The sequence below is a fragment of the Rattus norvegicus genome, chromosome 2 (assembly GCF_021556685.1).
Source record: "Rattus norvegicus strain SHRSP/BbbUtx chromosome 2, alternate assembly SHRSP_T2T, whole genome shotgun sequence".
Classification (NCBI taxonomy): Eukaryota; Metazoa; Chordata; class Mammalia; order Rodentia; family Muridae; genus Rattus; species Rattus norvegicus.
Genome location: NC_141535.1, coordinates 163,738,912 through 163,766,863, shown reverse-complemented (window position 1 = coordinate 163,766,863; position 27,952 = coordinate 163,738,912). Strand labels below are relative to the sequence as shown.

General features: G+C 37.0%; 1 protein-coding gene across 3 annotated transcripts in view; it reads left to right on the top strand.

The window, feature by feature from the left end:
- The window catches only part of LOC108350038 (uncharacterized), a 231,441-nt gene that overhangs the window by 12,256 nt on the left and 191,233 nt on the right, over positions 1-27,952 (top strand). For all 3 annotated transcript variants that reach the window (XM_087641643.1, XM_087641645.1, XM_087641644.1), the window contains exons 2-3: positions 5,535-5,688; positions 16,055-16,095. The gene's annotated coding sequence lies outside the window, so the exon portion shown is untranslated. The remainder of the gene's footprint in view (positions 1-5,534; positions 5,689-16,054; positions 16,096-27,952) is intronic.

The window sequence follows — 27,952 nt, the reverse complement described above, 5'->3', positions numbered from 1 at the left end:
GAGAACACAAATGCCAGCCCAGGTTACTGTATCCAGCAAAACTCTCAATTAACATTGGTGGAGAAACCAAGATATTACATGACAAAACCAAATTTACACAATATCTTTCCACAAATCCAGCACTACAAAGGATAATAAATGGTAAAGCCCAACATAAGGAGGCAAACTATACCCTAGAAGAAGCAAGAAACTAATCGTCTTGGCAACAAAACAAAGAGAATGAAAGCACACAAACATAACCTCACATCCAAATATGAATATAACAGGAAGCAATAATCATATTCCTTAATATCTCTCAATATCAATGGCCTCAACTCCCCAATAAAAAGACATAGATTAACAAACTGGATACACAACGAGGACCCTGCATTCTGCTGCCTACAGGAAACACACCTCAGAGACAAAGACAGACACTACCTCAGAGTGAAAGGCTGGAAAACAACTTTCCAAGCAAATGGTCAGAAGAAGCAAGCTGGAGTAGCCATTCTAATATCAAATAAAATCAATTTCGAACTAAAAGTCATCAAAAAAGATAAGGAAGGACACTTCATATTCATCAAAGGAAAAATCCACCAAGATGAACTCTCAATCCTAAATATCTATGCCCCAAATACAAGGGCACCTACATACGTAAAAGAAACCTTACTAAAGCTCAAAGCACACATTGCACCTCACACAATAATAGTGGGAGATTTCAACACACCACTCTCATCAATGGACAGATCATGGAAACAGAAATTAAACAGTGATGTCGACAGACTAAGAGAAGTCATGAGCCAAATGGACTTAACGGATATTTATAGAACATTCTATCCTAAAGCAAAAGGATATACCTTCTTCTCAGCTCCTCATGGTACTTTCTCCAAAATTGACCATATAATTGGTCAAAAAACGGGCCTCAACAGGTACAGAAAGATAGAAATAATTCCATGCGTGCTATCGGACCACCACGGCCTAAAACTGGTCTTCAATAACAATAAGGGAAGAATGCCCACATATACGTGGAAATTTAACAATGCTCTACTCAATGATAACCTGGACAAGGAAGAAATAAAGAAAGAAATTAAAAACTTTTTAGAATTTAATGAAAATGAAGATACAACATACCCAAACTTATGGGACACAGTGAAAGCTGTGCTAAGAGGAAAACTCATAGCGCTGAGTGCCTGCAGAAAGAAACAGGAAAGAGCATATGTCAGCAGCTTGACAGCACACCTAAAAGCTCTAGAACAAAAAGAAGCAAATACACCCAGGAGGAGTAGAAGGCAGGAAATAATCAAACTCAGAGCTGAAATCAACCAAGTAGAAACAAAAAGGACCATAGAAAGAATCAACAGAACCAAAAGTTGGTTCTTTGAGAAAATCAACAAGATAGATAAACCCTTAGCCAGACTAACGAGAGGACACAGAGAGTGCGTCCAAATTAACAAAATCAGAAATGAAAAGGGAGACATAACTACAGATTCAGAGGAAATTCAAAAAATCATCAGATCTTACTATAAAAGCCTATATTCAACAAAACTTGAAAATCTTCAGGAAATGGACAATTTCCTAGACAGATAACAGGTATCGAAATTAAATCAGGAACAGATAAACCAGTTAAACAACCCCGTAAATCCTAAGGAAATAGAAGCAGTCATTAAAGGTCTCCCAACCAAAAAGAGCCCAGGTCCAGACGGGTTTAGTGCAGAATTCTATCAAACCTTCAAAGAAGACCTCATACCAATATTATCCAAACTATTCCACAAAATTGAAACAAATGGAGCACTACCGAATTCCTTCTGCGAAGCCACAATTACTCTTATACCTAAACCACACAAAGACACAACAAAGAAAGAGAACTTCAGACCAATTTCCCTTATGAATATCGATGCAAAAATACTCAATAAAATTCTGGCAAACCGAATTCAAGAGCACATCAAAACAATCATAAACCATGATCAAGTAGGCTTCATCCCAGGCATGCAGGGATGGTTTAATATACGGAAAACCATCAACGTGATCCATTATATAAACAAACTGAAAGAACAGAACCACATGATCATTTCATTAGATGCTGAGAAAGCATTTGACAAAATTCAACACCCCTTCATGATAAAAGTCCTGGAAAGAATAGGAATTCAAGGCCCATACCTAAACATAGTAAAAGCCATATACAGCAAACCAGTTGCTAACATTAAAATAAATGGAGAGAAACTTGAAGCAATCCCACTAAAATCAGGGACTAGACAAGGCTGCCCACTCTCTGCCTACTTATTCAATATAGTTCTTGAAGTTCTAGCCAGAGCAATCAGACAACAAAAGGAGATCAAGGGATACAGACTGGAAAAGAAGAGGTCAAAATATCACTATTTGCAGATGACATGATAGTATATTTAAGTGATCCCAAAAGTTCCACAAGAGAACTACTAAAGCAGATAAACAACTTCAGCAAAGTGGCTGAGTATAAAATTAACTCAAATAAATCAGTTGCCTTCCTCTATACAAAAGAGAAACAAGCCGAGAAAGAAATTAGGGAAACAACACCCTTCATAATATACCCAAATAATATAAAGTACCTCGGTGTGACTTTAACCAAGCAAGTAAAAGATCTGTACAATAAGAACTTCAAGACACTGAGGAAAGAAATTGAAGAAGACCTCAGAAGATGGAAAGATCTCCCATGCTCATGGATTGGCAGGATTAATTTAGTAAAAATGGCCATTTTACCAAAAGCAATCTACAGATTCAATGCAATCCCCATCAAAATACCAATCCAATTCTTCAAAGAGTTAGACAGAACAATTTGCAAATTCATCTGGAATAACAAAAAACCCAGGATAGCTAAAGCTATCCTCAACAATAAAAGGACTTCAGGGGGAATCACTATCCCTGAACTCAAGCAGTATTACAGAGCAATAGTGATAAAAACTGCATGGTATTGGTACAGAGACAGACAGATAGACCAATGGAATAGAATTGAAGACACAGAAATGAACCTACACACCTATGGTCACTTGATTTTTTGACAAAGGAGCCAAAACCATCCAATGGAAAAAAGATAGCATTTTCAGCAAATGGTGCTGGTTCAACTGGAGGGCAACATGTAGAAGAATGCAGATCAATCCATCCTTATCACCCTGTACAAAGCTTAAGTCCAAGTGGATCAAGGACCTCCACATCAAACCAGACACACTCAAACTAATAGAAGAAAAACTCTGGAAGCATCTGGAACACATGGGCACTGGAAAAAATTTCCTGAACAAAACATCAATGGCTTATGCTCTAAGATCAAGAATCGACAAATGGGATCTCATAAAACTGCAAAGCTTCTGTAAGGCAAAGGACACTGTGGTTAGGACAAAAACGGCAACCAACAGGTTGGGAAAAGATCTTTACCAATCCTACAACAGATAGAGGCCTTATATCCAAAATATACAAAGAACTCAAGAAGTTAGACCGCAGGGAAACAAATAACCCTATTAAAAAATGAGGTTCAGAGCTAAACAAAGAATTCACAGCTGAGGAATGCCGAATGGCTGAGAAACACCTAAAGAAATGTTCAACATCTTTAGTCATAAGGGAAATGCAAATCCAAACAACCCTGAGATTTCACCTCACACCAGTGAGAATGGCTAAGATCAAAAACTCAGGTGACAGCAGATGCTGGCGAGGATGTGGAGAAAGAGGAATACTCCTCCATTGTTGGTGGGATTGCAGACTGGTAAAACCATTCTGGAAATCAGTCTGGACGTTCCTCAGAAAATTGGACATTGAACTGCCTGAGGATCCAGCTATACCTCTCTTGGGCATATACCCAAAAGATGCCTCAACATATAAAAGAGACACGTGCTCCACTATGTTCATCGCAGCCTTATTTATAATAGCCAGAAACTGGAAAGAACCCAGATGCCCTTCAAGAGAGGAATGGATACAGAAAATGTGGTACATCTACACAATGGAATATTACTCAGCTATCAAAAACAACGAGTTTATGAAATTCGTAGGCAAATGGTTGGAACTGGAAAATATCATCCTGAGTGAGCTAACCCAATCCCAGAAAGACATACATGGTATGCACTCATTGATAAGTGGCTATTAGCCCAAATGCGTGAATTACCCTAGATCCCTAGAACAAACGAAACTCAAGACGGATGATCAAAATGTGAATGCTTCACTCCTTCTTTAAATGAGGAAAAAGAATACCCTTGGCTGGGAAGGGAGAGGCAAAGATTAAAACAGAGACTGAAGGAACACCCATTCAGAGCCTGCCCCACAGGTGGCCCATACATATACAGCCACCCAATTGGACAAGATGGATGTAGCAAAGAAGTGCAGACCGACAGGAGCCGGATGTAGATCGCTCCTGAGTGACACAGCCAGAATACAGCAAATACAGAGGCGAATACCAGCAGCAAACCACTGAACTGAGAATAGGTCCCCCGTTGAAAAAATTAGAGAAAGAACTTGAAGAGCTTGAAGGGGCTCGAGACCCCAAAAGTACAACAATGTCAAGCAACCAGAGCTTCCAGGGACTAAGCCACTACCTAAATACTATACATGGACTGACCCTGGACTCTGACCCCATAGGTAGCAATGAATATCCTAGTAAGAGCACCAGTGGAAGGAGAAGCCCTGGGTCCTGCTAAGACTGAACCCCCAGTGAACTAGACTATGGGGTGAGGGCGGCAATGGGGGGAGGGTTGGGTGGGGGACACCCATAAGGAAGGGGAGGGGGGAGGGGGATGTTTGCCCGGAAACCGGGAAAGGGAATAATACTTGAAATGTATATAAGAAATACTCAAGTTAATTAAAAAAAGAAAAAAGAAAATATCCTCAAAAAAATGGAAAAGAAAATCTTTGATTTTTGATTTTGACAACTGGTCAGATAGTTAAAATATCAAGTCAAATTAGAAGAGAAATTAAGGAAGTCTTATAGCTATCATAATAAATGATAGAATATTTTCGTATTTTAGTGGTTTTACTAATTTTCTCAATCTAACATCACTGAATTTATAAATAACTGTATTTTAGCAAAACTTAAGAAATACCAGTTTGATATTGATGGCTTCTACTAAGTCTATAAAGCTGCTATTAGAATTCTGTCAGTCAATTTTCTATCACCCAGTACAGCTGGCAGATATAATTTTAATTAAGAGTTGGATATGAAAGTATAAAAGATTAGTGAATTTATTATTATGATAATCATTGTTATAATAGAACTATTTGTAGTTGGCAATAATCACAGTGATAATTTTTACTATGATATTTTGCAGGAGAAAAGAAGGGACAGCAAGCATATACAAATATCATTCAGTGGTGGACAAAGAGTATCCAGTAGTTAAGCTATAGACAATATTAGGGGACTACACAGAAAACAGGGCCAAAGGGAAGTTCCAAAAATCTTAGTGGATGGCAGAGTTTTATACAGACATAGGTATCAGATATGTCTGAGATCAAATATATCCACAACTGTAATCAGAGTTCCACAGTTTATAAAGCTGAAGATGTCAACCCTGAGAGTAACCCCAACTATTCTTATATGTTCTTCACAGGTGTAAGACATTTCACAAATTCCATGGACTGCTGAAGACCAAGGAAGGAGACAAGGCTGGATATATGGTGTACATGACACTCAAAGCAAGACTGTGAATAGAAAACCTGGCCCTCAATATGAAACTCACAAGAATACACATCAATCTTACATAGGTATCTCTTGAATATCATAAATGTTTCTATTGGAAGTAAAAAAGCAACTTTGAATTTTAAATAAAGAAATTTTAAAGAAAAGTCAATCAATAGATTAATTCTAGATGGTAAGTCCAAGCAAAGAGTAGAAAAAAAATAAGATATCTTTCCTCCAAATAACTAATTACGTAATAACAACCCTCAATGAAAACATGATTACAGGCTTTCTATTGGAAAGAACATTAAGAGAATAACTATAACCATGGTTAAATAAGCAAAAGAAAACATATGAACAGCAAAATAAGTCAAACCAAAAGATGAATGAAATAAAATTAAATACAAGATGTAAAAATTAAAATTCAATAAGGAAACAGAATTGCTGAAGAGAAGTCAAACAGAAATTATTCTCAAAATGGAAAAGTTCCACAACCCACACTAAATCCTCAATGTAAAGCATCATCAATATAATAAATAACGGGGATACATAGTATCAAGATGGACAGTAAATTCAAGGATTCAATCACTTAGTAATGATCAAAACATTTAAAATCATTGGAACATAAAACAGCTCTAGGAGATACATAAGACATTTAAAAATTAGGAGCATAGAAGAAAATACCAGACCGAAGAACATAAAAATATTTTTAAAACTTTTGAAGAAGACAATCAGCCAGATGTAAAGACAGAAAAGCTATGCCAGGTACAAAAATCTTATAAAACATCAACAAGATATGATGACAGATTAAATTTCCCATTAAATATTACAGTAAGGATGCTGAAAACACAGAAGAAAGGTTATTGAAGTCTATAATTACAAAGGGTCAAATCACTTGTCAAGACAAGCCCATGGGAAAAATATACATTTAACAACAAGAGTCATACCACAATTTCCAACACAAACAATTACACTCAACAAAACATGTACTAAAACTAAAAGAGGAATAAAGATTTCCCATGATAAAAATAGACTGTAAAAATTTATGCCCACCAAGCAACCTTTACAGAGATTACTAGAAGGAGCATTTCAATTTAAAAGGAAGATGAAACAGAAAAGGTGCCACAGAGATAAACAATACTATGGCATAAAAATGATACAAATATCAGAAAAAACACCAAATCAATAAAATGATATTATTAATACACATGCTTCAATAATAACTCTAAATATTAATAGTCTCAATTTTCCTGTAAAGGGACACAAAATATCAGATTAGATTAAAGAACAAAAGAACCCAAGAACAGATGAACACAACTTAGGGGAGGAGATAAAAAGATATACTAAATAAAGAATGAACATAAAAAGTTTACCATCACCACAGAAAACACACACACACACACAAAATATCATAAGAAAAATTCAAAATGGGCAGGTGTGTGTGTGTGTGTGTGTGTGTGTGTGTGTGTGTGTGTGTAATCACCCATACCATCAAAATGAAATCACAAGTACCAACAAACACCACTCATTGACAGCTCTCCACATCAATCGCTTCAGTTCCCCAATGAAAAGTCATAGGGTATAGGAGACTGTATTTGAAGATAGGATCCATCTCTCAGTTGTATCCAAGAAATATAAGTGAATGTCAAAGCTACAAAGAACCTGGGAATAGTAACAATAGTAAAATAAATTTGAACCAAAAAGACCTCCAAAACAACTTAGTGTAACTATTTTAATATCTGAAAAAAAGACTTCAAACAAAAAAAGTGTATGTAAGAATAATATATCCTGATGAAATGGAAAATCCACCAAGAGGATGTTAGAATTATAAACATCTATGCACCAAATGCAAGAGTAACCAGGTTTGTATTCATGATTCTTGGCTACTTTTTGGGGGTTCTTATATCTACCACTCTTCTCCACTACAATCACTTTCAAACCTCAAAAACTAGTTTGGTAAGACAAAAGTTTAGGCAGGAAAGGGGTGTAGGTGTTCAGATTACATCAAGTTCTTAGGTGTCAGAATACTTCCAACCAGTAATCCAGCAATTGCAAATGCAGCAAAAGAACAAATGCTACATCAGACCAAGCAGCAACAGTAAGGAAAAGCAGCAAGGATGTGCAGTAGCACGGACCATAATCATTAGGGACAGCAAAGAAGAAAGCAAAGAGTACACACATGGAGGGACCCATGGCTCCAGCTGCATATATAGCAGAGGATGGCCTTGTCAGACATCAACGAGAAGAGAGGTCCTTGGTCCTGTAAAGGCCCGATGCCCTAGTATAGGGGAATGCCAGGGCAGGGTGCAGAGTGGTTCAATGGGTGGGGTAGCACACTCATAGAAGCAGGGGAAGGGGGCAGGTGATAAGGTGTTTCTGGAGGGGAAACCTGGACAAGGGATAACATTTGAAATGCTGGTAAATAAAATTTCTGAAAGAAAAAGAAAGCAAGAAAGCAAGAAAAAAGGAAGGGAGGAAGGAAGGAAGGAAGGAAGGAAGGAAGGAAGGAAGGAAGGAAGGAAGGAAGGGAAAGAAAGAAGAAAGGAAGGAAGGGAGAAAGGAAGAAAAGAAGAAAGGAAGAAAGGAGGAAAGCAAGAAAGCAAGAAAGAAAGAAAGAAAGAAAGAAAGAAAGGAAGAAAAACCGCCAAGGGGAGCAGCAGCTGCCACAGGTTCTTTTGGATCTCTCACATTTATACATTGTGAATAGTCCCTAGAATTTCAAATGCAAACTATCTTCAACTGTAAAAATAATCACAGACCTACTAGAGCACAAGACAAACCAAAGTCAGTGACAATGGACACTCTGAAGCACTCCATATCTCGCACTTGATATGAAACCAAAAACATAATTACATAACCTAACTTTGTTTTTAAAGAAAACAAAATTCTCTTTACATTTCCCCATTTTAGCCCAATAAATTGCTTTTAGTCTACCTCCAACAACTGTCTATATACAGTAAGAATAAGAGAAATTATGAGAAATATTGGGCAAGAATTATATTTCCATTTTTATTTGGTAAACTTGGAGAAAGTACTCATGATCTAGTCTTTTCTCTTGGTGATAGCAACATTCCCAACCTGAATTACATTCTTATCATATCTTGCATTTGTCAACTTAAACATATCCTTTTAGACCCTAAAACTCTAAAAACATTTCTAGACCTTAAACAACTCAAGCTTTTATGTTTTTAATATTTAATAAGGAAACCATTAGACTATAACTATAACTATATACATGTAACTATATCTAGTGTTCAACCACATTAGAAACCTGAGAAGGATAAATATTACCTGAGTAAACTGCAAGTGCAGTGCAAGCCGCTTCCCAGCCTGAGGAAATAACAGAGACTCTTGGCTGCCCAGGCAGTCACCCAAGTTTCCTCTGTATTCGTGGGGCATCCAATATTTGGTTGACAGGCTAAGAATTTCTGACAAATTCCTCTGTGAAACAGGAATTTCAAATGCTGGCTTACCTTGTCATGGCAAAATGGTCAATAGACTTCCCAGTTTCTTGCTTGTTCACAGTTTGGACTACATGTTGTCAACAGTAGAGGTAAAGGCAAGGTTTTTCTTTGCTTGTTTTTGTTTTTGTTTTTGTTTTTGTTTTTGTTTTTGTTTTTGTCCAATGGCCATTCGTACCACAATTGCAGCAAACTCTATGTGGAGGTTTTTCATTGCCTCTTCTTTGAAGCATATTGGGGTGCTTCTAGGAGCTGAGGTGTGTCTCTGTCTAAAATGCCTTTCAGTATTAAAGCAACTTAAATGGCATATTCTGTAGATCTCTGAAGTGTCTGAGGACCATCTAGCTATCTAAAGAAAATCTGAATAGACCAATATTTCATATTTTTAACTATTTACTTTCTGCTTAATTTTGAGAATGTATACAGGTGGCTACAATAAAGCTTATTCCTGTAATTAATGGAAGTTCTTCCTAACAAGACTATAACTTGGATTATTTATAAATGAATAACTACTACCTTACATTTCTTAATTATCCTAAGCAGTTTATGCCACTCGCTTTCAAGAACACAAATATTCCATCAAAATTTTCAATGAGTTTCATATATATGATACCTTAAACAAGAATTGAAAGATATGTATGATATATGTATTTGTTATAGCAAATATAAATATAATCTCTCAATATATATAGTAATCCATAGAATTGTAAAATATTTGAGCCTTGTTGCTTTCTTAAGTCTAAAAGGAGATACAATAATTCATTCTTTTATCTTTTTATCCATATATCCCTTTTTATCCCATTTTATTCCCTTTAGCCCATCTTCTTCCTAATACTAGATAGGAGAAAAAGCTGGTAGTGAGGTGATAGAGAAAGCGATTCTTGATTCTAATGACATTACTTTCTTTCCTCCCGTACTATGATAATTAACAACTTGAAACCTGCCCTCCTAAATGACAGCAAACACTCATAACTCACCAAATTACCAAAAACTACACAGCTCTCCTCCTGGGAATGGGGGTGGTGTCATGTTGCTAAATTGCTTTCTGCTGTCCTAGAGCAAAGACATATTTTAGGGAGCCTAAGAAAATTGGGATATTGACAAAGCCCCCAAGAGAGTTAGCTATATGGGCTAGGAAAATACAGGGATTACCTGATGTCCTGGCTGAAACAGTATCTGGGGCTAGACCATCTGCCCTGGATGCATTTTTTTTATTTTAGAAAACAATTACTGAGGCAGCCTGTGAAGCTGGACCATCTAGGATACTGTTTGTCTTCATTGGAGCCTGGTGACTTTGCTCTGAAATTACAGAAACTTTTAAAGAAAGTATAGGTACACTCCTGCATTAACATGTATTTGGAACTGTAATGTGCATAATTTTATTAATGATTCATTGTTCTTTGTTTGATGTATACATCATTTGGATGTGTAACCAAACTGTAATATAAGTCTCTGTCCATGCTATGTGACAGAATGGCATGAGATAATAAACCATGAAGAATAGCTAGCCCAAAAGTCTCATTGGCCATGTAGAGAAATTCATGTCTCAGCAGGAGGACATCACTGGTCAAATCTAATCTTTATAAGTTTTGATGGTAACCATATACTTTCATTCCCTGTAGAAACATAAATAAAACCTTGTTCCCTATGCAAAACTATTACAGGTTTTCATTCTGCTGCTAGTACATCAGAAGAGTGTATAAACTACTTGAATTTCAAAGTATTTTTTTTCTCAGCTTCTGTTGTTCCGTTTTCATTGATATTAAGAACACAAGACACAATTTAGTCTGTCTCGGGATCTTTAGTCTTCATTTTTGTTTCATAAACACTTCTTTTAAAGTGTGATTAGATCTTGCTACAACTGCTTGTCCTCTTATTATTGCACGATATGACCATAATGTGCTTTGTATTATAAAATGCAAAAAATTACTTCATCCTACTAGAGGCATGCCAGTCTTAATTTGTGTAGGTATCACCAATATTACCATTATTTCCAACGACTGTGTAACTATAGAATGAGCTTTTCAGAAGTCAAAGCAGGGGCCCTTTGAAATCCTGATTATACATCAACAGTATGCTGTACAAACTTCAGTTTTTCAAATTTTGCAAAATGAAACACATCAGTCTGCCAGATTTCAATTTTCTTTTCTTCTTGTTCCTCTTGTTCTTCTTCTTGTTCTTGTTCTTCCTAATCCTCCTCCCCCCTCCTCCTCTTCCTCCTCCTTCCCCAGCAGGCCTCCCTCCTCCTCCACCTCCTCCTGCTCCTCCTGCTCCTGCTCCTGCTACTCCTCCTCCTCCTCCTCCTTCCCCCAGGCCTCTCTCCTCCTCCTCCTCCTCCTCCTGCTTCTGCTGCTCCTGCTCCTCCTCTTCCTCCTCCTCCTCTTCCTCCTCCTCCTGCTCCTCCTGCTCCTGCTGCTCTTGCTCCTCCTCCTCCTCCTCCTTCTCCTCCTCCTCCTCCTCCTCCCCCCAGGCCTCTCTCCTCCTCCTTCTCCTCCTCCTCCTGCTTCTGCTGCTCCTGCTCCTCCTCTTCCTCCTCCTCTTCCTCCTCCTCCTGCTCCTCCTGCTCCTGCTGCTCTTGCTCCTCCTCCTCCTCCTCCTCTTCCTCCTCCTCCTGCTTCTACTGCTCCTGCTGCTCCTCCTCTTCCTCCTCCTCCTGCTCCTCCTGCTCCTGCTGCTCTTGCTCCTCCTCCTCCTCCTCCTCTTCCTCCTCCTCCTGCTCCTGCTGCTCCTGCTCCTCCTCCTCCTCTTCCTCCTCCTCCTCCTCCTGCTCCTGCTGCTCCTGCTCCTCCTCCTCCTTCCCCCAGGCCTCCCTCCTCCTCCACCTCCTCCTCCTTCCCCCAGGCCTCCCTCCTCCTCCTCCTCCTCCTCCTCCTCTTCCTCCTCCTCCTGCTCCTCCTGCTCCTGCTGCTCTTGCTCCTCCTCCTCCTCCTTCCCCCAGGCCTCCCTCTTCCTCCTCCTCCTCCTCCTCCTCTTCCTCCTCTTCTTCTTCTGTTACTCTTAGAGTTACATCTGGAGAGTAATGGAGTTAGTTATAAGTAGGACATATTCTTATAATTTCCTTGGTTTGCTGCCAAGTAATAGATTTTTTTTCAAGAAAACTTTTACTGCAGGTTTAGATTTTTCAAGCCTAGTTTATTTAGGGCTCTTAAATTTCTCAAATTTCCTTCTAACATGCTGATCAGAAGTAGAGGATAAACAAGGTTAATAGGAAAGTGTGTTGTGGACGTGTTTAGAAGTAGTTCCTTGGGCCAATTTCAGGATACTAGCAGTCCAGTTTAATAACAAACACCAAACATGAATCAGTCACAGCAGCAAAATTCAGCAGAAACCAAAAGGCTCTGCTAAAAGGGCACAAGCCAGTGGAAAGAGCCAGAGTCAGCTGGATACCACGAGAAGTTCGAGAAGTTCTTTGGCACATTTCTCTCCACAAAGTTAAGTCCAGCAGAGACCAGCAAAGACCAGCAACGAAAAAGAGTTCTGTGGTGTAGCAATGCAAGAATATCCTCTCACTGTTTATAGGGTTCCATTTACATTCGTTTAAATATCACTCACACTCTCAAGTGTCTGTTTTCAGATAAACATCACATATCCTCTCACAATACAGCTTCTAGAAAATCATGATATGCATGTTCTCTCACAGGACAGCATCCAGAAATTTTTTATATGATACAAGTGAGTTGTTGTAAAACCAGAAATTTCTACCTCATTTACTCTTTATTTGGTGTTTTTCAATTTTGAGGATACTATCACAGTTCTTATTAATTGGTCAATTCTCTCATTTCCTTCTGCCAAAGAACCTGGAAAACTTGTATGATACTGAATATGAGCTACATATAGTTGATAGTTTTTATTTCTGATTATTTGTTGCAGTTAAATAAGTAAGAAGGTTAATTCTGAATGATCAGAAACAAATTCAGCTGTCTTCATATGGAAAACAACTCTTTCAGCACTTTGGGTCAGTTATATTAATTCAGGAAAAACTAATATTATAGGAGCATACAGCTCTGAGATTTGAACTTAAGTATATGGGGTTTGGATTACTTTGCTAATTTTGTCTGATTTATATCCCATTGTTCACAACTTATTTGTATCTGTATAGAATGTAGCTGGTTTATCAATTTGCATTTTCTTTATAACATTTAGGACGATCTAATTAGATTTTTATAAACAGCAGACATTTCATGTTAGGATATTTGTTATTAATTTCTTTCATGTCATTACTGCAAGCTCTTCACTAATCTTCATTGATAACACATAATGACATTATCTCAACATTAGTAAGAGGTCACTAAAATTTCAATTGGGTCTGTTCCTGACAATAAATGTATTTGTAGCCTTCCTTTTACAACTAATTCAGAAACAGTCTCTAGGTAAGTCTTCAAATTTTTACTTTCTCTGTATGCTAATAAAAGCCATCCCACAATACTATCTTCCCTTTGCAAAATCAGCACATTAGAAGAATGAACTGAAGGTAAAATATCCAAAATGAAACTTTAGGATCAATTCAATCCACATATGTATCTTGCAGTCTCTATTCTACTAGAGTTAACTCTATCTGCTTTAGTTGTTAATCATCTTGAACTTTATAAGTCTAAATTTTCTTGTAGTATTTGAAATAAGTTCATTAACATATGAGTAGTTTGTAGGCTGTAGCTAATCAATATTTCTCATTAAAATTTGAAAAATATTAAAGATTTGCAAGTGATCTCCACACATCTGAACCTTTTGTAGTCAAAATTTTGTTGAGTTATTTTACAATCCAAAAAACAGAATCTCCTCTCTGTGTTTTTTCAGGAGCAATCTGTAACCCACAGAATAGCAGCAGTTGTGTTTCCTTAAATATTTTCTCTAATCTATATCGGTATCAGCCAACAAAATATCATCTATAAAATGATAAATAATTGATTGAGGAAATTGCCTACAAGTTGTTTGTAGCAGTTGTTTTTATAAAATTTTGACATAAAGTTGGATTATTTATCATTCCCTGTAGAAGAAGTTTCCAGTGATATCACTTTACTGGGCCACTATTAATATAAGTAGGTACTGAGAAAGCAACCCTTTCCCTATCATGCAAAAGGATTGTGAAAAATTATCTTTAAACCAATTACCATCAAGGGACTTGGCTTAGGTAATAAAGAAGTTAAAGGAATTTCAGGCTGTAAAAGACCATTAGTTGAATTACTTAGTTTCTGTTCTTAAATTTGATAACATCCTCCATTTTCCTGATTTCTTTTATAACAAGGGAATTTCTTTTAACACTAGGAAATTCCATGGGCTGGTAGGCTCTTCTATATGAAGAGACTCCAGCTACTATTTAACCACCTGTTTAAGTGCTTACAATTTTTCCTCAGTTGAGGTCCATTGACCAACCCATACTGGCTTGATATGAAGCCATTTTAAGGGTAGGACCATTAGTTATTCAGCAGTGGCCACTCTTAAGATTTCCAAAGTCAATCCCTGTGATGTCCTGTGTATTGACAATTGTCATAGCCTATGATTATTTTTGACAACACATTACAATACCTTCTGGAGGACCAGCTACCATTTCCCCCTATTTCATCAGCAGCTATCTTCAGGAAAATATATATATATATATATATATATATATATATATATATATATATATATATACCACATTGTTGTAAAAAATCCCTTCTCCATAAACTTAAGAGTATGTCAGCCACATAAGATCTCAACAGCTTATAATTTTTGCTGTGGCGCTATGAGATGGCAGATCATCCATTCTAATTTGCACCAGCAAGAATTTACCTTCCACATTCCTCTTTGATTTGTATTCATTATTGCAATGGCATCCCTTGCCATGACATCTGAAAACCCTGGGAAGCCTAGGCTACATTTCTAGGTTATATCTTGGGACTCTTTCTCACTCAGAAATTACCATATTTCTCACAGTTAATGTAACAAACATTTTGACTCGTGAGACTTTTAGCAGCTTGGTTATAATTTCTTTGTAATTGACTAAATTCACCACAATTAAAGTACCAAGTAATTTAATATCTGAGACCTCAAGTTGTAGCTTGTCCTAAGATATTAGTATGATGCTTGTGAGAGCCAATATTATTCATGTTTTTTATTGACATACCCATTGGTGCTGCTTATGTTTTTAATGATCTAGTAACATTTTACATTTGGTACTCAAATTCCCACATACCCTGTGTTCTATCAGTATCTGTTTAGCATCAGAGTCGGCTATGAATTGTTGACAGCTGAAACTAATCTTTTCATGAAATCTGTTAAGGCTTCCCCAGAGCTTTTTACAATATGGTTGAATGAGGAGGATCTTTTTCTGGCCTCCTCAACCTTGCCCCAAGTTTTAAAAGACACCAAATGACATTTCTATAACAACATCATCAAATTGAATTTGGTTTAGTAGGTCAAAATACTGCCCTTCACTAAGCAATTGATATTTAAAAATATTCATTCCTCTTTCTCTATTTTGGTGTTCAATATTCGTCTCTTCCTCCTTCCACCACATTGACCTTTGTTGTAACTGCTGGCTGGCTTCTAGCACAGCTGTTATCAAACATTTTGAGTCTTTGGGAGTAACTCTACTTTAAGTAACCCAGTTACTTAATACTTCTTTAGCATAAGGGGGAAGTGAATTCTGAATGAAACAATAACCTCTTTAAAACACTGCAGATATATCATGTCTATATTATGCCACTTTATCTCATCATAATTATGATCAGCACCATTAGCGGGCATGTGCTGCACAATTACTGCAAAAATATAATTAAAAATTCATAATGTGATTTTTATAATCCCAGGCCCCTCTGCCAGCAGTGTGCTTGGCTCAAGATTAATCCTATCCCCCAAAACAGGATGTTTTTATTTAACCCTGTCACCCTTGTTGGCCTCTTGTACCTTCTGGCTCCCTGCTCTTCCCAGGGACATTGTGAATTTAAAATGAAAGTGCTTGGCATTGGGGAATTGATCTACATTTTTAACCCATTTTCCTTCTTGCTTTCAGTTGTGGGGAGCTGTTGGAATCTCCTGATCTCAGACAAGTCAGTAAGTATTATTGAGAGCCCTCATACATAACAGTGAATAGACAATTTGATATCTTAAGCATTAGATTTAATATTTACTGTCCTCTTAGATTATCACTTTTTTCCTAACATATCCTATAGTCAAAAAGGGACATCATTATTAATGAAAACAAAATAAAAACAAACAACAAAACAATTACTTGTATCAGATATAACTTGTTTTCAAGCAAGATAAAGTTATCTGTCTTTATTAAGATTCATATTACTGTAAGTAATTAAATATTCTTAAAATCAACGATAAGACAAAGAAATCACAGTCAAAACACATATTGAAGTACTTCAGGAAGTAAGAAGAAACAACATTATACATGAATGAATGCCATATTTCACACCTTGTTACTTGAAATTTGGTTTTCACCACTTTCTTAACAGGGTGTGGAGTCTAGCTGAATGCATCTTTGACAGTATTAAAAAAAGAAATACCCAAGAAATCTTTGTTTTTTTTTCATAAAGATGGGACCATTATATTGATTTCACATTCCTCAAGATGGAGTCTTCACTGTGCATGCAGACCTTTTCTTACTTTGGGTTTCTATTAGTACAATGAAACAGTATTAGGAAAAACAATTTGGGGAAGAAAAGGTTAATTTGGCTTAAACTTCCACCACTGAAGGAAGCTAGGACAGGCTCTTAAACAGGACTGGGTCATAGAGGCAGGAAGTAATGCTGAGATGCTGCTTACTGACTTGCTCCTCAAGACTTCTTGTTCAGCCTGCTTTCCTTTGAACTAGGACCACCAGACACGGATGTCCCTCCTATAATGGTGGGAGCCATTCCCCACTCACCACTAATTAAGAAAACCCCTAAAAGCTGGAACTTATGAGGCTCCTTTCTGTCTGTTGAATATAGCTGGTGTCCAGTTAACATAAAACTAGCACAGGTTTGTAAAAATACAATGAGGGATAGACTAGAACTATACATCATGGTGAATATACAAATGATGCAAAGTACTAGACAGTCCCATCCTGCCAGCCTATTTAGTGCCTGCTCTTATTATTCAAAATCAGCAATATTATTTACAGATTATTAATATGATATTTTTAAGCACCAGAAATGATGATCCACACACGAAACCACAGCACTTCGAAAGTGGAGGCAGGAGAGTAAGGAATTGTAAGCTAACTCAGCTATATAGCTCCTTCATGAAAATTCCAGGTACACAAGTCTGCTCTGATCACCATTTGCTTGCAAGGTTGGCACAGGATCATATTTTCTGACTTAGTATAAGTGCAGACATTTCGAATGTTAGTGGTATAATGCATGATTCCTCCTTAAAATGAGCAATTTTATGTTTAATCCTCCCCTTGCAGTAAAATCCAGTGTTTACAAATGTCTTTTGTTTATGTATAGCTTTTGAGTTGTTCCTTTTCCATGAAATTCATATTTTGAAAGGTACCATCAATCAAAGTTTCTGAATCAACTCAGGCTTTATTTTAAATCAATATATGAATAAATAAAGATTAAAACAAAGAATCAAATTCAACTGTGTTTTGTTCTGGGGACGCAGCAGGTAAATTTAAAGGAAATAGTGAGAATTCTCATTTCGTCCTTATTAAAATCAGTTAGTCTGCCTCCATTACAAATATCTGTGGTAGCGAGGCATGACAGTATGCACGTATGGTCTCAGTCGCTAAGCCAGAGACAAAGAATGGCAAGTGCTAGCTAGCTCAGGATCATAAATCCCAGTGAGTGAGAGATCTAGAAGCCTTGCTGTGTTTCAGTTGTATTAGCCCCATGGCTCTGACTTTAGAATCAAGAATAGAATAAAATAGTGGGACAAATGATGAAAGTTAGCTGGAGATAAGAAATTAGTGGTAATTAAGAAGAAACCAATATCAGTGTGGTAAAGTCTTCTGGAAAGTGTTTTCTGAGACTGTAGAGAAACTATGTTCCAGTGATAGCAAAGGCTGCAAACCATCCTTCAGCTGGATTTTTTAACATTTTGAAAGTCAAATCACCCAAGTGGTACTGGTTTTGAATGCCTGAAAGGGTCATGGAGAGCAGCTGAGGATTCTCACTGTGAGAGGCCATGGAAGGCTACTGGTGACAGTGTAGCCTTAGTTGCAAATAATGGCCCAAGACTGAAGAGGTCATGCAAAAAGAGTTGAGACCCTGGAGGGAGCCTATGAGAGGCTATTGGTGAAGCCTAATTGCAGCAGAAGACCCCAGTGTATTGGAGATTCCAATACAATGGGCAGTTCACCATGAACAGCAGCAACAGTGAAGGAGAGTCAACAAGAGGCTAGTGTGCTACAGAAAGCTGAGCTGGAGAAGTGATCCAAGCACTTTTGAGAAGCTCAGACGATCTTGTGTAGATATCAGTCATTGGAACATGAAGCTGTAATTTTGTTCTTTTCTGGGAGAGCCCAAGATGTTAGAGATGCCAGAGCCACAGAATACCAGCTGATGAAAAGGGCCAACCGGGAGTAGAAACAGCCCTAAAGAAAGACGCTTGTTTCAGTCAACAAAGATGAAAGAGGTTGGAGATATGAAAGGTACTTGACCATCAGACATGGTGTGTAGGGAGCCGTATTGGATTTGGGCCTGGCCGCTTTGTAACTGCATGGCCACAGTTAAGATTACTGCCATAAAGTCATGGAATTGTTGGACAGAGGCCTCTCCCATGTATTTACGGCACAGGAAGAAAAGACCAAGTAGTAACACCCGATGTCTCCACTGCATGACCTCTGCTGAGCCCGGCTGATGCACGTGGAACAGACACACCAGGACCACACCTGGGTGGTGGTCAACTTACTTCTGCCTTTTGCTTCCTCAGCCTTTATCCTGGAGATTTAGGCTGGTCTTCTCGGATTTCTCCCTATTAATTCAGGTCTCTTAGTCCGTCTTTTGTCACCGAAGTCCGAGCCAGGTAGTCATGAGCCATGGTTTCCCACTGTGCTTCCCAAATATTTTCTACCTGGAGAACTTGGGTATATAAGTGGTAAATAAAGCTACAGGAGACTCTTCCTCCTTCCTCTCTCTCTCTGACTCTCTTCCCCTCTTCCTCTTCCAATCTCTCTCTCTCTCTCTCTCTTCCTCTCTTCCTCTCCTGGCTTGACATGATAACCTTTGTGTGTGTGTGTGTGTGTGTGTGTGTGTGTGTGTGTTTCTTTTTTTATTAACTTGAGTATTTCTATTTACATTTCGAGTGTTATTCCCTTTCCCAGTTTCCGGGCCAACATCCCCCTAGCCCCTCCCCCTCCCCTTCTTTATGGGTGTTCCCCTCCCCATCCTCCCCCCATTGCCGCCCTGCCCCCAACAATCACATTCACTGGGGGTTCAGTCTTAGCAGGACCCAGGGCTTCCCATTACACTGGTGATCTTACTAGGATATTCAATGCTACCTATGAGGTCAGAGTCCAGGGTCAGTCCATGTATAGTCTTTAGGTAGTGGCTTAGTCCCTGGAAGCTCTGGTTGCTTGGCATTGTTGTTCATATGGGGTCTCCAGCCCCTTCAAGCTCTTCCAGTTCTTTCTCTGATTCCTTCAACGGGGGTCCTGTTCTCAGCTCAGTGATTTGCTGCTGGCATTCGCCTCTGTATTTGCTGTATTCTGGCTGTGTCTCTCAGGAGAGATTTACATCTGGCTCCTGTCTGCCTGCACTTCTTTGCTTCATCCATCTTGTGTGTGTGTTTCTTTAATCCCACAGGCTTTCGCCCAATTCTCGGTACCGTGTCGGTGTAGGTGCTGACAATGGTGATGGACAGTTTGGAATTTGGCCAGATGGTTCGTGGTCTTGCTTTGATCCAGTATTTACCCAGTAAAATATTCTAGAGTGGTAACATATATGCTGTTATGTTGGAGGTATGTGATATATTTTTGAGTTTGATTTGATTACAAAGTGTGTTTCATTGTAGAGGTGAGCATTGAGACCCTATTCCTAGTTGCCTGAAAGTTTCAGTTTTAATCCTGTTTGCCTTTGGAAGTATATGTAGACCATTCACCTCCTCCAGTGTCATGCCTTCCTGGATGAAGCCATGTTTCCCACCAGGATGATAATGGACTAAACCTCTGAAAGTGTAAGCCAGTGCCTATTAAATGTTGTCCTTTATAAGAGTTATGTTTGTCATGATGTCTCTTTTAACAATGGAAACCCTAAGACAAATAATAAAACTGTTTTACTTTGTGATTGTCTGGTAAGAGACACCATTTCATTGTGTATAAATGCAAAGAATCAAAACAAATTTCAAGAAAACTGATTCCTTCCTCACAGATACCTGCTATATAAGCCAGTTTCCAGGAAGTCATTTGGCTTTCCCCTTTAAGTTTCTGGTGTTTTATAGTTTATAGTCCAAGGTAAAAGAAATCTCTAGCCTTTTGAATAAGCTATTTAAAGTTTCTCCCAGACATTTTATTCTACATAATGACTTGTGAGTATATTTACTCTATAATATCCAGTCATCATGCTTTAAGAAGTATAAACAAAATGCATTGTCTCTCCTATCAAATGGTTAAACACAGCAAGATTACATTTAAAATGTATGTCTAGGAAATTATTAATGTGAAGAAAGATCAATTTACAAATTTGATGAAGAAATCAGGTGAAAAGTCAATTAAAGCATTATATGTCTCACCTTTGTTGATTACCATACTCTTATTAATCCGTTATCAGCCAGTGAGGAAGACTGAGAGAATGAGTTAGACCATTTATAGTAATTCACCAAATTTGGAAGAGAAATTGACTATTCACTCCAAAAATGTCTGTTATAAGCAAGAAAATCCTCTTTTACAATAGGGAAGAGATTGGTAATAAAATATTGGTATGACTCATTACACAATAAAATATAGTTTATTATTATACATAAGTTACATGTTTAATAATAAACATAAAATACACCAATATATAAAATATATTAGTTTTAGTATGCAAACAAACACTTTCTGTGACACTGGTTAGTCTATCATATTATAATAGACACATCAGGATAGTAGATACTAAATATAAAAGCTGAGGTAAGAAGGTTTCTAAAGTCAGTCTGGGTATATAATGACATCTTTCCTCAAATAAATAAATGATGAATATTTATAAGGTTTCCACAGCTTTTGTACGGCTATTATGTGGCTATAAAAATGGGTAATACCACAAAATTTTAATGTTCAAAAGTAAAATGTTCTGATAAATAAAACAGAGTGTTCTTTTTAATTACTGGCCAACTTTAAATTATTATGTTATGGCACAATTGTCCCTTAATTCTTATTTCAAATATGTATTTTACCATTTTTTCAAATGTATAATCTTATAGTATATGTTTTCAATGTGATTGACTTCATCAATAGTTTTCAAAACTAAGTAACAATGTTCAATAATTTAATAGTAGAATATATCTAGAACACTTGAAATATTTTTCCAACTTTTATAATACAGTCTAGTTCTGTGATTACATAGTAAATGGAGCTTCTAGTCTTTTAAAATGTATCTTTTGAGAATATCATATCTAATCTGAGATATTCTATTAGCATTTCCTTGAAATTCATAGGGTGTGAAATAATCCATGTCTTTAGTTAGCCTTAAGCTGCATAGCACAATGTAGTCTTTGTAGATTTCTGTTCTAAATAGAAAAATTGGTGGTCAATGTTAGGGAAGACCCATAGCATTGGGTACATTGGTCCAGAATGATTTTAGAAAATGAACAGAGAATAAATTTTATCAAATATATTGAAGCCACAACTAAGAATCAGGGTGAACCTGTGGGAACTATGTCTATATAGTGGTTATTGATATTCTCGTCCATTGTCACTGGGACAAGTATCTTCCACTTCTTCATGATATAAAAACTGGGTCCCCTGCTTTCCCATACTGGCAAGTGTTAGAACCATTAAGATGTATAAGGTCCTGGTTGTCCTCGAAATAGTGATCCTCCTGCCTCTGCCCCCTTCAGCAATTGCAACTGGCGGTAACCAACACAATAACATTTGAAATGTAAATAAAAATATCCAATAAAAATTAAAAGAAAAAAGAAGTATAACATCAGTGGTAATAAGCACTAAGTTTACTGGGGACCCAGTCTGTTTTTGGTTGCTAAACTTGACTTGATCAATTGGTTTTACCATGTATGTTGTCTCAACAATAGATTAGAAACAATGGGGAAAGAGGAAAGAATAAAAGAACGACAGAAAGAAAACTGAAAACCCCATTAGATCTTAGAAATTTTGATCTAAAATAACTTGTTTTATCTCAAGTTAATTTATCTCAGGAATCCGTTAACTAACAGAAACTGTCTAAAACATATGCCATTATTATAACATGCAAACTTGTATTCTGAAAACGTTCTTTCCTACCCTTATCCAATAATCCTAGCAAAATAAACCCCATCCTTTTTCTGCTGTAAAGTTTTATGTAATTTTAGGGAATGATAGAAGATAAACATATTATTTGTTTTAGAGAATACATTGTGAGAGGAATATTGTGTATATGAGTAGTTAAAACAGCCTCTGTTTTTCTGGTCTTGCAAAATCAAACTGAGATGGTAAAACTCAATGAGGATGCTCTTGCCTAAAGCATGTGAAGGTACTAGCAGCATCCATAGAGAATATAGCTTGGTTTCATCACTTTGTTCTCTCTTTCAATCATGCTTATGAGGAACTTCAGAGGAGTCCTAGCCTGGAGCCCTGTATGCTTTGCAGGTTGTTGAAAGCACCGTAGGATTGTGTTCACATTACACCTGGGGCAGATACTCAACAGAATAAAGGAATTGCTAGAACCTTGTTTTATTTTAAAAGATACGTTGAGCTCTCAGTTTATAGTTAACCTGAATAAATGCATGTGATGTTCCTGAGTCACAGTTTTAGATCCCAGAAGTTCTGTACATATTAGCATATGCTTAGACAAATAGAGAAATGGAGTGTTTATTTGTTATGTAAAAATACATAAGGGCATAATGTGACATTACTTTGATCTTAAGAAATTGTTCATGCTTATATATCATTTGGTAGTAATATAAAAATACGCCATATTTACTTTTTTGAGCCTTAGTGCAATTATTATTCTCAAACCTGCCTAGAGAAAGCCTCCAGGAGTGTTGATTAGTAACATTGTTTTAGATACTGTTCTGTGTACCTAGTGAGGAATGGATCTAAATCTATTCTTAGTGAAGGTGATGAAAAAAATCAAAACAAATGCAAAGAAATATTTTAGCATGGGGAAGGCTTATTTCCTATCTATATATAAGGGTAGTATTGGTTTAGTCCCAGGCTGGACTACTAAATTAGCAATGAGTATCTAATGAAAAATTGTTCTCATGTACTTATTTATGATACCCTGCTCTCCTACAGCACATTTATATTCAGAATATACTTCCATATCTATGCTTTGGTGATGTCCCTCTTTATTGCTTGCTTAATAAAATCATCCTAGAAGCAAGCACATCAGACTAAGTAAGCAAGGACTCACGACGAACATGATTTGAAAATTCAATCTCTAGTCTCATGCCTGCAGGACAGATGACTCTAATCATACATGCATTTGTATTGAGAAAAGGTGGAATGCCTGTAGACTCAGTAAAATTTATTGCAAAAAGAATCTAAAATCTTATACAATCCACCATAGAATACAAGAAGGTATAAAAGTTAATGTTTTTGTATATTGAAAGAATTTTAACAGGATTGTAGATTTGGGTAGTTCATAATGATAAGCATTTTATATGTAGAATCAGGTATACAAATATCTGAAATTAATCAGATTAAATAGTACTAGTTCTGTCACTAAGACTATTCTAGGATACAAAGCTTTGAGTTCTAAGCAGGTCCGTTACTAGTGAGTCTTCGAAATAAAATAATGAAACAAGCATTAAAAAATTCTAATCCCATTATGGTACATAATACAGAAGAATGAGAAGAATACATGCCCATAGGACACAGAAGAACTCAAACAACCAAAGCCAGTACCAAGAGAACTTGTGAATGTTTGCTAGACATTCCTGGTAAACACTGTAGAGAGTAAAGTTGTTACACAAAGAAAATTGCAATCATTAACCTAAAGTACTTTCTGTGATGTATTTAAAATTATGTACAATTCAGTGTTTTCAGGTTGAACTTTAATTAAAGGAAATGAAAGTCACTTCAAAAACAATACTTTAGTAATCTATCATACTATGGAATAAAGGTTAGAAAGACAAAGGGACTTCTTTAATATGAATGCATCTAAGATTAGAAAATTTGAAAAGATCAAAATTAGAGATATTTTAAAAAAAACATACTCCTATGTGTCTCATATAGTCTCAGATTTGGAGAACTAGTAATTTTGACTTCTTACCAAGGCTTTTGTCATAGATTTCTAGGAATTCCATGGAAATGAAAATATAAATCACTCAAAGGAGCTAAGCGAAGGAAAGAGGAGCTGTGAAAAGCACACATGCTAACTGGGAAGTGAAAGTCCCAGTATTTAAGTAGTACAATGTGTGGTTTTCAGCAATCCTCTTTTATGTGAGAAAATTGAAATTTATATTGGTTAATTTATTCAAGATATTTTCACACCTGAACAATAAATTTGATACTCTAACCCCCGCATTATTACAGAATGGTCTCCATAAAAACAAACAAACAAACAAATAAATATAACAAAAACAAATGCTTTCATGAGGTTAAAAATAGTTGGGTGTGTGAAACAGTAATAGCGAACAAAAAAAAATTTAAAAAGCATGAAAAATCAATTTACATCCACTAACATAAATCACAGGAACATCAATTACTGACACAGAAAGCATCAAAGAGACTATTTAACATATGTGTTAAGAATCCAGAGACTATGGCTGTAAGTGCCAGTAACACAGTCATGATGTGTTCAATTCTCAACACCCAAACATAAAGCTTGACAAGCAAGTACATAGAGATGTGGAAGAATGATTCCAAAGGTAGAGAGTTCCTGGGAAAAAACACTTGGGATTAACCTTTGATCTTAAATATATATATCTTCACATTCTTATGAACACATACACTTACACAAAGATATAGAAACGTAGTTCATCAAATCACCCAGATGCTTACAATGTTATGAGTGTCATGTGTGAAATTACGATTGGTGCCACATTCTCTCAGCATGTTTTCTTGTCCACTGGATATATGATCATTTAACATTTTAGAACAACAGGTTTGGGGATACGGCTCAGTACAAAAAGTGTGTATTTATCCTACATGAGTCATGAGATCAATCCACAGCAGGTACAATGTGGCATGCTGATATTCTCAAAACTTGGGTGGAGACAAGAGGATTAGGAGCTCCAGACCACAGTTTCAAACTTGCCTGAAACAATCAATTATCTGAAAATATCTATCAGAGTATATTATTAATAAATATCTGTCATGTAACATATCATAGAATGTATATATTATCTCTGTCAAAACTATTATTGATGCTAAAAAAGGATCTTATTGTTGATATGCTTACCCTTGCATACCTTCTCAGACTCAAATTCTGTAACTCACACATGAATTCAGACATAACAATGACCAGCTCAGATGAAGTTTAGCTATAGGGATTTGAGGTTTCTTTTCTCACTTTAGTCTTGACCAAATGCTTGTAATATGGCTTCCACTTACTAGAGATTCCTCTTTTTTTAATTTGTCTATGTAATAGGGATAATAGTAGCTTATATGTCACTAAGTTTTTATAAAAGCTAATTATAAGTGTATGAAGCAGTGAAAAGCTATTTCAAGCCTTTTTTTAAAAAAAAATAATGGTTATTTTGTTTATTTACATTTCAAATGTTATCCCCCATTCAGAGTTCCCTGCTGAAAAACAACCCTTCTTCCCCTGGGTCTGTGAGGAGACTCCCACTCCTGCCTCATCACCCTAGCATTCCCCTATGCTGGGACATTAAGCCTTCACAGGAACAAGGGCTTCCGCTGTCACTGATTCCAAATGAGGCCATCCTATGCTTCATATGAAGCTAGCAGTGGGTCCCTCCATGTGTTTTCTTTGGTTGGTAGTTTAGTCCCTGGGGTCTGGTTGGTTGATATTGCTGCTCTTTCTACGGGGTTGAAAACCCCTTCAGCTCCTTCAGTCCTTCCCCTAACTCCTCCATTGGGGTTCCCATGCTCAGGCGGATGGTTAGCTCCAAGCATTCGCATGTGTATCAGTAAGGCTCTGGCAGAACCTCTTAAAAGATATCCATATTCGGATCCTCTCAGCCAGCACTAGTGACTGGGTTTGGTGGCTGCATATGGGATGGATCCTCAGTTGGTGCAATCTCTGGATGGCCTTTCTTTTACGTTTTGTTCCATTCTTTGTCCTTGTATTTCCTTCAGACATGAGCAATTTTTAAAATTTTGAGAAAGTTGGATGGCCCCAACCTAGGGCCTTGCCTAGCCTCTGAATATTGTCTCTATAGGTTCTCTCTCCCTTTTGTTCGGTATTTCAGTTAATATCATACATTCTGGGTCCTGGGAGTCTCTTGCTTTCCAGGCATCTAGAACTTTCTATTGGCTATATCCAGGTCCTCATCCCCCATTGCTACATACCTCTGTTTAATTTTCTGATCCACTGTACATCTCTCTGTCTCCTCCCACACCTGATCTTACCCCACCTTTTTCTCTTCCTCCCAAGTCCATCATACCCTCTACCTCCCAGGATTATTTTGTGTCCTATTTTAGTAGGATTGAAGCATCCACCCTTTAGTCTTCCTTCTTCTTGAGCTTCATATAGTCTGCAAGTTATGATGGGTACTCTGAGCTTTTTTCTTAATATTCACTGATTGAACATAGTACTAGCTGAGGACCCAGCTAAGAAAGTTCTTAGCATATACCCAAAAGATGCTCCAACATATAACAGGGACACATGCGCCACTAAGTTCATAGCAGCCTTATCTATAATAGGCAGAAGCTGGAAACAACCAAGATATCCCTCAACAGACAAATGGATACAGAAATTGTGGTACATTTAATCAGTGGAATACTACACAGCTTTTCAAAAGAATGACTTCTAGCGAAGGGTTTAATCTATCTTGTTGATGACCTCAAAAAACCAGCACTTGCTTTTGTTGATTCTTTGTATAGTACTTTTTGTTTATACTTGGTTGATTTCAGCCCTGAGTTTGATTATTTCCTGTCTTCTACTCCTCTTGGGTATATTTGCTTCCTTTTGTTCTAGAGCTTTTAGGTGTGCTGTCAAGCTGCTAATGTATGCTCTATCCTGTTTCTTTTTGGAGGTACTCAGAGCTATGAGTTTTCCTCTTAGCACTGCTTTCATTGTTTCGGGTAGGTTTAGGTATGATGTGCCTTTGTTTTCATTAAATACTAAAAAGTCTTTAATTTCTTCACTTCCCCCTTGACTAAGATATCATTGAGTAGAGCGTTGTTCAACTTCCATGTATATGTGGACTTTCTGTTATTTTCGTTGTTATTGGAGACCAGCCTTAGTCCATGGTGATCTGATAGGATGCGTGGGATTATTGCTATTGTTCTGTATCTGTTGAGACCTTTTTGTGGCTAATTATATGGTCAATTTTGGAGAAGGTACCATGAGGTGCTGAGAAGAAGTTATATCCTTTTGTTTTAGGATGAAATGCTCTATAAATATATGTTAAGTCCATTTGGTTCATAAATTCTGTTAGTTTATTTATGTCTCTTTTTAATTTCTGTTTCCATGATCTGTCCATTGATGAGAGTGGAGTGTTGAAATCTCCTACTATTATTGTGTGAGGGGCAATTTGTGATTTGAGCTTTAGTAAGGTTTATTTTATGAATGTAGGTGCCCATGTATTTGGAGCATAGATATTTTGGATTGAGAGCTCATCTTGGTGGATTTTTCCTCTGATGAATATGAAGTGTCTTTCCTTATCTTTTTTGATGACTTTTGGTTGAAAGTTGATTTTACTCAATATTAGA